Below are 11388 nucleotides of genomic sequence, written 5' to 3'. Positions count from 1 at the left end.
GGTAAAAACTCTGAGGATGTAACTTGTGAATAAGCATCTGCGTGGAAGACAAGTTATGATGCAACATGCTGATAAATATGAATAGAAAAAATGTCACCAGGTGAGATAAACAGAACTAAGCATGTATTTGTAGTTGGGTAGTCCTGGTTGTGTGAATGAAGAATTAGAAATATCTTGGAGGCAGAGCCACAAGTTACAAAAAATCAGTGCTCAAGGACAAAAGTTAAAAAAATGAATTAAACAGTGAGAGGAAAATGTGTAAGCCTTAAAACGAGTTGAGTCTGATCTCAGGATTCACAACCTGTCAGATTGGTTTCTCTCCTGGTTGTCTGTCTATAAGAAGACATGTTTGTTAAAATGTACATTTTAAGTCAGACAGTTTCAATTTATTGCTCCTTAATTAATTAGAAACATGGTAAAAAAATAGCTATGAGGTTTCTATCCCAAAAGGTAAAAATAAAGTCCACATTCTCAGTTCTGATGAAGTTCTTGCTCCTCTTTGGTAGATAATTGGTCATCTTAAATAGCCTGCTATATTTTTTTTCCATCACATTCTCCAGTGGTGTGTATGAAACAGGGAAAGAAGCTTTTCTGGGTAGTCAGCTCAGATCCTATAGTTGGATGCAGGATGTCAGGAATTAAAGGTTATGTTGTCTTGCTGCAAAGTGAAGAATGAAATGTACCCTATAATAAACTTATGCCATCCCCACCAAGCCTCATAGAAGTCCCATCAGGCTCCTTAAATGTAGTACCAAATTTCAGAGGTCTTGTGATACATTATTTTTCAGACTTGGAAAGCACTTTCTCTTTAAAAAGACAAAGCTCTTATTAAAAATAACCAGGAATAGAGGGAGACGTCATCACAGTGCAGGGGATCTCAGTTGTTCTCCTGACAGAAATAAACACTATTTAGAGCTGAACAACTCCATCTCATGCTGTCAATTACCTCATCCCAACTCTTAGTCTAGTCTACACCGTCTGAGCTTTGGGAACAGACACAGGCAGAAAATATATTGAAGAACTTGGCCAAAGTCAGCTGTTTAAGATAGTTAGCAACAAAAGTAAAAAAATAAAATCCAAAGTAAAAACATATTCTTGTCACATTATTCTTGCTCAGTGTCTCCTTCTTTAAAGCTCTGTGCAGGTACCTGTATTGCACAGCACGACCTACCACTAATGGAGCACAGTGCTACATGTAGAGGCCAGCATGACCAGCAGTCGAAATTATAGACAGATAAAGGGAGACAGAAAAAGAGGAGAATGAGTATGCAGAGCTACAAGGAGAATCCTCGCCTGATTCAAAAACAGCTGTGCAAGACTTGAGTGAAGCAGCACTTGTCTGCAGTTGAGGTATTTATAATCTGGCATTTATTGCTTGTGACAACTATCACATTTATAAATCTCAGTGTTGAGAATGTATGTGCTCTTATTCTGTTATACATGTATTAGTCATGATTCATATTTAACACTAGGTTAAGATTAAATGTAGTCATCAAATGTATACCGTCTGCAGCTAAGTTTATGCTAACATAGCTGCAAAATCAAGTATTTCCTTTCAGTGAGCAATACGGTCCCTCAAGGAATCCTTCTAATTTCTAACAATAAAGGAGTTGGACATACCTGTCTACGGAACAAAAGTTCCCAAATCTAAGTTATTCTGTGCTGATGAAAACACTACCTTTAATGTGACCACAGACCCATTTTAATTTCTCTTTAGATATTATCTGGTTTTTGGAGATTCTTTGCAGCCTTACACAGGCCCAAGTGGAACCACCTCCTTGAACTCACTAAGACCTGAGCAATCTCTTTTTGCTGCCAGCAAAAAGATGAGGGGTCTTTAAAAGTAGACAAGGGGTGACATCATTGTAAGCATCCATTGGCATTTTCTTTCTGCATTTTTGCTTTCTCACTATAAGCAGGCTAAACAGGTTATGCTATCATAAATAAAACTTCCTTTTGTTCTAGTTTGCTCTAAACTGACGTCCTAGCTCTGTCTTCTAATGCTAAGAAGGATTCTAGAGGAGAAAACACATTTATGAAAAATAAATGAAACTAATAAGATATAAATTGGAGAATAAATGCTGAAAGATTAAAAAAAAAGAGAGAGAACTTGTTGAGATCTGAACAGAAACCTATTCAGCTTCCTCATTTATTCTGTAGTTCTCTTGGAATGTGATCTTTGCACAACCTCACTACCTGAGCTGGACAGTCAGCAGAAAAGGTATGACAACAGCCGATTGCCTAACAATATTGCAAAATCAAATGGTTAAATTATGAGCAGTCATCTTCCATGTGCTCAAGTGGAGTTTTCATGATCCTGTGGTGTTAAGTGGTAAATGAGTTCAGTATAGAAAAAGAGAAGCAAATCAGCAGTACAATTAACAAGCATTAATTTTGAACAACAGATCAGCGAAGCGTAAAATTAACACTCACTACAAGGAACAATCTGCATGTCTTCTCACTAATTACAAAAATTACAGAATGACCTTAAGCAGTGTGACCCGGATTGTGGTAGCCATACCTAGCAAAGGTGAAATCTGACTTCCAACCTCAGCATCTCTGAGATTCAGGTTTAGAATGTAGTGTTTTATGTTCCAGGAATACATTCCTCTCTTACTTAAATAACTTGGTAAACAAGGTTATGCCACGCAGTAGGAGCACAGTTCTGGTGGAAGTAGCGTGCTCAGTGACACAAGGCCTTACACATCCTACTGGGTAGTGCTATGAGTGGTGAGATCACTAGTTTACTCATCCTTCCTCCAACCCTCATAAAAACCATCAGCTTGAAGTTCCGCTGCTTTTAGGGCTGCTACTGAATCTATTCTCATCACTAGTGTATCCTAAATTTGTAGAAGGCTGGATGACCAAAGCCATTCATTGCTCTGAGAGAGAGTTATGTTTGTTGCTGATGAGGATCGCTAGAGAGACATTACTCTGAAAAGTAAGTGTGCATCTGTGGGATAAGAAGGGAAGGACATGCAGTTCATCACATGACCATGCAAATATGGAGGCTCTTTTTCCTGTTAACAGTGGGCCATTTCTCACAATATTGATGCACAACATAAAGAGTGATCAAAAATGGCTTTAACTAGAGGAAAGGAGGAAAAATAAGGGATCTTTGCGTGTGGAAAGTAGATAGACAAAATATGGAAAAAAAAATGACACGGTGCTTAGGCACATGAAATGACTGGTACAAAAATTCTGATGGGAAAGTAAGATGGAGAAGTGTATTCAGGTAAGGTGGAAGTTTAAAACAAATTGTAGAAGAGAAAATGGTAAGGAAGAAAGGAAAAGTAGGGAAAACAGGTATTACATTTCACAATGAAGCAAAGTTTTCGGCGAAAACGAAATTCTAAATATTTCCCAAAAAAGTATTTCCGTGAAAGGAGTCCCTGTGACCTTCAGATAAATTGCATGAGCTGTATTTGAGATCAGTAGGGGCTAATTGTTTGGTTTTTCTTTTGCTGTTATATGTTTCACTGTGCAGATATCACGTCAAATGTTCCTTTGTTTTGCTTTTTTTTCCTTCTGTGAAATACAAAACATCTGTGTTGAGACTGCCCAGTATTTTTCCTGATCTGTCCTGTAAGGCCTTTGCAGTAACTAATAATTTATTATGACTGAGCTCATCACTGAACACAGAACAAATTCACTGCTACCGTAAACCACACAGCTAGTTTTTAAAAATGTAGTCATCTTTAAACCAGTATTCCGCAACAGAAAATAATTAAAATTCGGGGCAACATCAAAGAGGTCAGAATGTGTTTAATTGAAGCATTTTTTAAAAAGCTGCCAACATTCTCAGAAATGAATTGCCATACATGTTTTCCTAGGGGAAATTATTAAATTAATTGAAAAAAAACTATAATATGACTGATAGCACTTACTTTCATAATAAATGAGCATCACAGAGTCAGTTTTTAATCAGGATTAGAGATTAAATGGGGACAGGCTGATAAGTATAGACAGTTTTCACCTAAGGCAGTTCTTTGAAGGAAACCTCTTCATTTTAATCTTGAAGATCATGCACCTAGTCCTAGACATGTTTCCTGTTCAATGGTTTGGCTGAATGCAGAAAAGGAGATCTACATATGTCTGTGATACAGAAATTCACATACTTTTTTCCTACTACACACCACACTAGTTCCTTCTTGCCCATACACAGATGATGGGACCAGCTTTTTGACACACTTCCCACAGTAAAATAGACTAAACCCAATGTCTGCAGAAAAGAAATGTCAAATGCTTTTCTAAGACTTACTATTAATATTATCTAATAATTTCTGAATAACCAAGAGAGGAAATGAAAGGAATCCACCTGAAGACTGATAAGAGTTTTTATAAGAGCTAAAAATAAAGCAGGTATGTCATTATTCTGTAGAAATCGTTCTTGTAACTGAACCACCAGGTTTGCTTTTTTGTATGTGGAATTACTGTACTAGTGATTTAATTTCACATAAATACTTTAATAAACTTTCAGCTTGATTCAGCTGTAGCAATAATTTATTTTATCACATCACCCTTGCAGAAATATAAATCAGAATTCTTTTCACATTCTGAAGCAAAGAATCCTGCTTGGGAAAGGCCAGGATTTAAACAGCAGAATTCTGGCAAGCTGGAACTAAGTTGTATGAGGAGAGCTGAGGAAGGAAGCTGACACAGCTCTTGATTATCCCAAGAACACGATGTTGCCCCACACACATCACTCCCAAACCTTCAGAAAGTGAAATGAAGGACAACTTTTCCACTTTGCTACCCCACAAAACATCTGGAATAATTATGGAGACTTGTGCAGCTGAAGGTACTAGCCATATAGATCTTATGTTCTAAGCACATTCCCTACTTTCCCGTCACAAGTACTGGAATTAGCATGCAGGAGTCCTGTGGTGCATTTGGCCCACAGGCCAGGCTAACTGATCTAATTTTAATTTAGCTGTTGGCTACCAAGTGCCTGGAGGCCACAGGACCACGCATTTCTGGCCCAGCTCTGTACTAACTTAGCTAGCCTCAGATAATGCTAATACATCTGGGCTGCAGCTCATGCAGAAGCTAAGATAGGCTATGTGTTCTTATGTCACAGGCAGATACCCAGCTGCAGCAGGTAACAGCCCAGCTTACTATTTTATGTATGCGGTTATTGATGTAGCAGCAGTGCCAGTCATCTACAAAAACATACACGGGCCTACAGGCAGAATACAAAGATGAATAATAACTGCTTCATCTCTTCTTCCATTGTCAGTATCTTCTCAGCAATTCGCATGCAAGTCAGAACATGTTCTATATTTACCCTGTCTCGACATTATTACCTCTTTTGGTAAGTAAGAAAATACTAGTACTTAAAATCAAATAGCCCGACAGAAAACATACGCATCCCAATTGCCTGTCAAAACTGAATTGGGAAGACTCCAAAAAATAACCACGATGAGTAGCCTCAACAAAAGCGCTAATCAGTGATTCAACAATTTAGAAAAGATAGTATCTAAAATGCAAGTAAAAGAAGGAAATAAAAGAATTTAGCCTTAAAACAAAACATTTTTAATACACTCAAATTCTGATACTTACCTTTGCTGTATCTCCACACCTTTCAACCCCTATTTGGTTATTTTTCTCCTTTTAACGTAAGCAGTTATCTAAAACTTACGATCTTTAGAGCTATTTTTAATAGTCAGTTTAGTGAAAGAGTAAGGTACTTATGAAATCCTACTTATTTAAAAAATACATATCAAAAGTCGCGCTTCCCTTAGTGTAGCAGGAATCAGATAGAACAATTCTTTTAGTATTTGTAGGCAATATTCCCAGCTTCTTTTCTGCTCACAAACTGTTTTCAGTCTTAATTTTTCTCCCAGTCAGCTGTAAGTGCTTCCCTGCCTGTCTCTGGGTATTTCTCTGATGCCTTTTTGTGCTTCTGTGCAGGCAGAGGACTCGCCAAATAACAATTAGTCTCCTTTATTTGCAGCCGCAAAGAAATGCACTTGGTCATGTAGCCCCAGTTTTTCACCCACCCTGCATGGGGCTTGTGTTTTTAATGCAGTTCTGATTATTTTAGCTATATGTTCCATGAAGGAACAGAACAGGTTTTACATTTTCTTGCATGAAAAGTTTCTGTCCATCTGCTTACCCTGCATTACACAGTAATTGTGTAACTGGAGTCTCCATTTACTTTACTTCACTAGAAGGAAAAAACATTCATTTATCAAATGGGGAAAGAAGTAGAAAAAATATCAGTGCTTCTGGTAACATCCATGCTGCTCACCATCTGCAAACTGCACAGTCTAAATATCTACTGACAGTTTAAGGTGCTTCAAGGATACCGAACTTCCCAATGTATTTCCATGGCTCATGGTGTCACCTCACAGTAGCATTAGAAATTGATGTCCGAGGGTATCACACAGTCTGCATGGCTGCCAGCACCTGAGAAACAATTCACTTCATGGGCAATCACATCTGCCACCAACAAGCCACACTGACATGCTTTCTAAACACAGATGTTACAGAGTGAACTGTCTAGAATTATGCAGACTGGAATGAGTTAATAAACTGCATATTATGGTAACAGATTACAAAAGCTCTTATGCATGTATATTGTTCTTTGCAAGTGAAAAGCTTCTCCTGAGTGCTGGTAGTTTATTCTGGGTGAATTTTTAACATAATAAAAACCAAGTCCTGTTCTACTTTACCTACTTTTATTTCATCAATGGAAACAGGACATGATTATGAAGATTAGAGTTATTCTAAATAGGACTAACTTGAACTCTTTATTAAACAGAGAGAAAAGTCGTACTTTGATGTACTTACATGATAAATAAACCTCACTTGAACATATATTACTGGTATTCTGAAGTCATAGCTTGTATGTACTTTTTGACTCTTAGGACATTTTAAAAACATGTTTATTTTTGACCAAATTAAGTTTATTGCTGTGTCTTAGTTGTAAGAACTACAACAGTAAGATCATGTTTTAAAAATTAGCTACCATTTGAACGCTGATAAATTATGGGTGCACATCCCTTGTCTTAAATTCTCTAAGAATTTGCTTCCTCAAAATTTAAAGACTGCATTACATTTAATGCAAAGGTCACCATTTTAGGTATAATCGTAAAAGCGATGAGCTTGGGGTCCTTTGGGGACAGTAAGGAAAGGACACACTTGTTTTCTTGCAAAAATAAAACCATGCACCTAATGCATTCAAAGAGAAAACATTCCTGGAAAGCACAGTGATCACAGTCATTTTGGGGACCCATTGTATCCACCTGCAGCAATAGCATGATCTTCAGTACAAGTTTGCATTTCAAAATAACAATACATTCAATTTAATGCATTTCTAACTCCTTTGGTTTGGGAAGTGAAATAAAAACATGATAAGGAAATAAACTGTTCATGCCATCTTACTAGATTTCACCAGTAGCAATTACTGTCTCTTGCTGGTCTCTGCAGGGTATCACAAATCCACCATTCTCCACCTTTGTCAGTCTTTTTCCCTCATGACCATGAAATTCAATGTCCCCCCCCCCAAGAATTTGTCATTTTCTACAGTCTGATGTTTCACTTTCTGTATACATGCCACTGAGGCTTATTTCGATCTGCCTCCTGGCCCTTGCTGTTTCATTATTCTTGTTCGAAGGGAAGTATATTTTTTATACAGTTAGGCTGGGGGTTAGTGTTACAGAGCTGGAGGGGGCTCCAGCATTGTAATGCCAGGAAGCTAAAACTAAAGACGCATGTATAAGTATACAAGCTGAAAAAAGTGCACGAGGTAGGAGGAGATGAATTGCCATAGCTGCAGGCACTCTCACTCCACTGCCTGTTGCACAGAGCCTGGAGCAGGTTAGACTTCCACAGTGTGGAAACTGAGCTTTTGGGTACAGGTACACCTAGAAAGCAAACACCAAAAAGACACACAAAACAAACAGTTCATGCAGTTTATGATCACTTCATTTAGTCCAACATCCTGTTTAGTACTGGCAATTCAAGTTTCTTCACATATTTTTTATTAAAGCCCTTATTGCGTTGGTTTGCCGAAGGATAGCTTGTGTTTTTACTAAAACATACCTTCCAGAATGGCATCCAGCCTCAGTCAGAAGACATTGAGAGACAGGGTACTGCTGATTACTGCCACTGGGAGTTTGTTTCAGTGACTCTCCGGTTTCATCTGTTAGATATTTGATCCTGTTGCATCTTTCCTCTCTGAAGGGCTAGGAGCTAGCTGCTCAGTGCCCAGCATTTTCTTCTTAAGAGATACTGTCAACTTTTTTCCACCTTGCTGGTGAAGTTAGGAATTGATGATGGAATCCTGTACCTTGAAAGAGTTAATTAAAAATAAACACATAACTACTAGAAGTCCTTTTTTTTTCTTAATTCAGAAGAATCAACTAATGACCAAATCTTGTTTTCAGCCTCTGTCCCTTGGGAAACCTATTTAAATATGTGGTTTAGCATCTGCTCAAGCCTTACTATCCGGCTGTTGGGCGTGAGGGCAGATAATTATTTTTGGGGGTGCATGGTGTGGACCGACTACTGAGTTCATGCCTACATAAAGGAGCTTAGAGGTTTATTTATATCCGCTCTGAACAAAACCTCAGCAAGTTCGCCTCGGGGATGAAGACAACGCCCATCATCTGACTAAGGGAGATGGAAGGGAGCTGTGCAACCACATGTTGGGCATGCTGTGGCATCCTGCTCTCCCAGCTGGCACTGACCTTAGAGCAAGGTCTTTGGAAGTAGCCTCCCCTACCCAGCCCACCAAATCTCTCCTTTATTTATGGGTTCTCAATCCATTGAATGCAATGTGTGCTCAAGGTTATAGCCTACTATGCTGTTTCTAAGCAAAAAAGGCCCTCTATTCCACACATATTCCCAGCCAAACCATTAACTCTTTAATCATTTAATCAATTTTGTTGATTAAAGTTGATTATTATCAGTTAATCTCATATATGAATCCTGTTTGAGCTTTTCATGACTAAAATAGTTACTTTCAAAATTTGTATACTGGCACAGTATTTCTGTGCACACCGTTTCTTTCTTTCCACTATTTTTCGGAGAAGCAGCTCCAGGACAGACCTGGTGAAGTACCCAAACTTGACAATGCTCAAATGTTTGGCTTACAGCTTCTCATTTATTGTAAATTGAATTGTACCCTAGAAAAGCATACAGGCCAATCGGTGCTCTGCAGTCAGTTCCAAGGGAGAATGCTACTTCATTAAAACAAACAAATATCGTCTTTGTTGTGGTTCCAGCTTTCCGGGGAAAAATACACAACTGCTAAACCCACAACAGTTTATGAGAATATATTTATCTTCAGAAGTAATTGTAACTGATTTGTATCCAAGGTTTGAGGCCCACACAATACCACATTTGCCTTTTAAGAGATAATTTGAGAAGCTTGACTTCTCTCACAGGGGTCTTTGGTTGTCTACAAGTACTCATACATGTAGACACAGAATGCTATAGCACAGCTAATCTCTGCAGCATATATAATGAATTATTATTATTAATTTATTTTTTTTACATACACCAACAATTTGATGAGGCTTTTCAGGCTAAGAGACAAGTTCCTCCCCAACATTATGTTTTGTGATCTGAAATTTGATTTAAAGTGAATTGTTTTATCAGTTAATGTAAGATATTTGCATCTTGCCATGTGTTCTCTCCTGTTTTAGCAGGATATTTTACAATCCCATGTCTGCCAAGCAGTACTGGCTAATAATCCATACCAATCACTGTATTCTAGTAGCTACTTTCACATGTCTGTTTTGCCTGGCTAACAGAATTTCACAGAAATGGGTATGTTTATTCAATACCAATAAGGTGTCAGTATTGGGATGTTGCAGCTCACCAGTTCCTCACACTTTGATGTCAGTTATCATCTGACATGTTGCTCCACTCACACTGCTAGTATGCGTGCTTTCTTTGATCCTTCCTATTTCATCTCCCTCTTTAACAATGTTACCCACAACAAAAAGCATTAACAGATTACCCAGATTCATGAAAAATACCTTTTTAACCTCATGGCAATTAGAAAGACCAACAGAATGGAAAAGGTGTTACAAAAGAGGTGGAAGGACCAGCACAAAAACAAAATACTACAAAGGAAGGGAAGCAGGTCACTCACCCATATCAGAAGATTCTGGGTTTAGAGGGAAAAACTTCCCTCAGAAAAAGATCCTTCCTTAGTGACATTCAGCCCTTAAATGAGGCCTAAGAGGGGTGGAGCCACCCCTTTCGGTCACACAGGTGAACTGCCTTCACCTGTGCTCCCAGGCCTGACTGGGTCTTTCCTCCAGGTGCTCAATCAGTGGTTCAGGCCGTAACTCAGCAGTTCCCATACAAACCTCATGGATGTTTCTTCTTAGAGTTGTCAGCCCAAATCTGGGAAGAAAACTCTCTAACTCCAGTGTGGTGTTAGAGAGCTGGCGTCCAGTCTATATGAAACATTCATTCTGACTGAGTTCCGTATTTATTGATTTCCGTGAACCATTTTTGCATTTAATCCTGCTGAGAAATTAGTTATTGCTATTACTTCTGGGCCAGCAGAGATGCAAATGCAAACATTCTTGCGAACACAAACATTCCCTAGCATATAACGTCCTCATACTGTCCTCAGTTTCAGAATACTCAGACTCTGGACAACTGCACTTTTTTTTTGCTTTTGGGGTTGTCGCTAACTCTGTGGCTACACCACCGCGCTTCTTTTCTTTGCAGCATTTGCATCTGTGTATATGATGAAGAGCGTTTTATAAAACCAGCACATTGTGAGCCCTTTGTCCTCTCAAGTTCTTTTTTTTCATTTTACAGAAGATGCGTTCTGTCTCAGAAGTTGCTGATGAGTTTAGTGTCTGTGTTCTCTCTGGTTAGAGGCATTATTGCCTTGCTCCTTTGATACAAAGAGCATTGAGATTTGATCTTGCTATCTGTGCTGTGACACAAAAGCATGGAAATGATTACGTTGTAGCATTTTTGATGATATTGAGTCTACAGTATTTCACCTTCATTTACATTTTGGGCAGCATCCCGAAGTGGCATGTCCTGTAGACCTAGGCAGTTTGTAGAAGAATATTATATGACATTGTGTCCTGAAAAGATGCTACACTGCAACTGGGTTCTGCTGGGCCTGCGTGTTTTCTAGGCTTACCTGGAAAGACAGCCATTCATCACTGCTTCACCGGTTAGATTTATAAATTGTCATAAATTTGACAATTTAAGTCAAATTATAGAAAAGTATTTATTAATTCGAGTAAGCAAAAACACAAGCAAAGAACAGCGCTGGGCACCCTGGGAGTCGCAGAGTCACGACTCCTCAAGAAGGCGCAACCTGCCACCAGCCGCTCCTTATTTTTATAGTCTCTCAGTTCTGGTTGTTGAGGCTTCCGGGGTGCTTGTTTGGCGTCTGCA

This window comes from Numida meleagris, chromosome 6 (genome assembly GCF_002078875.1).
Source record: "Numida meleagris isolate 19003 breed g44 Domestic line chromosome 6, NumMel1.0, whole genome shotgun sequence".
Taxonomy (NCBI): domain Eukaryota; kingdom Metazoa; phylum Chordata; class Aves; order Galliformes; family Numididae; genus Numida; species Numida meleagris.
This window is presented reverse-complemented; position numbering follows the sequence as displayed.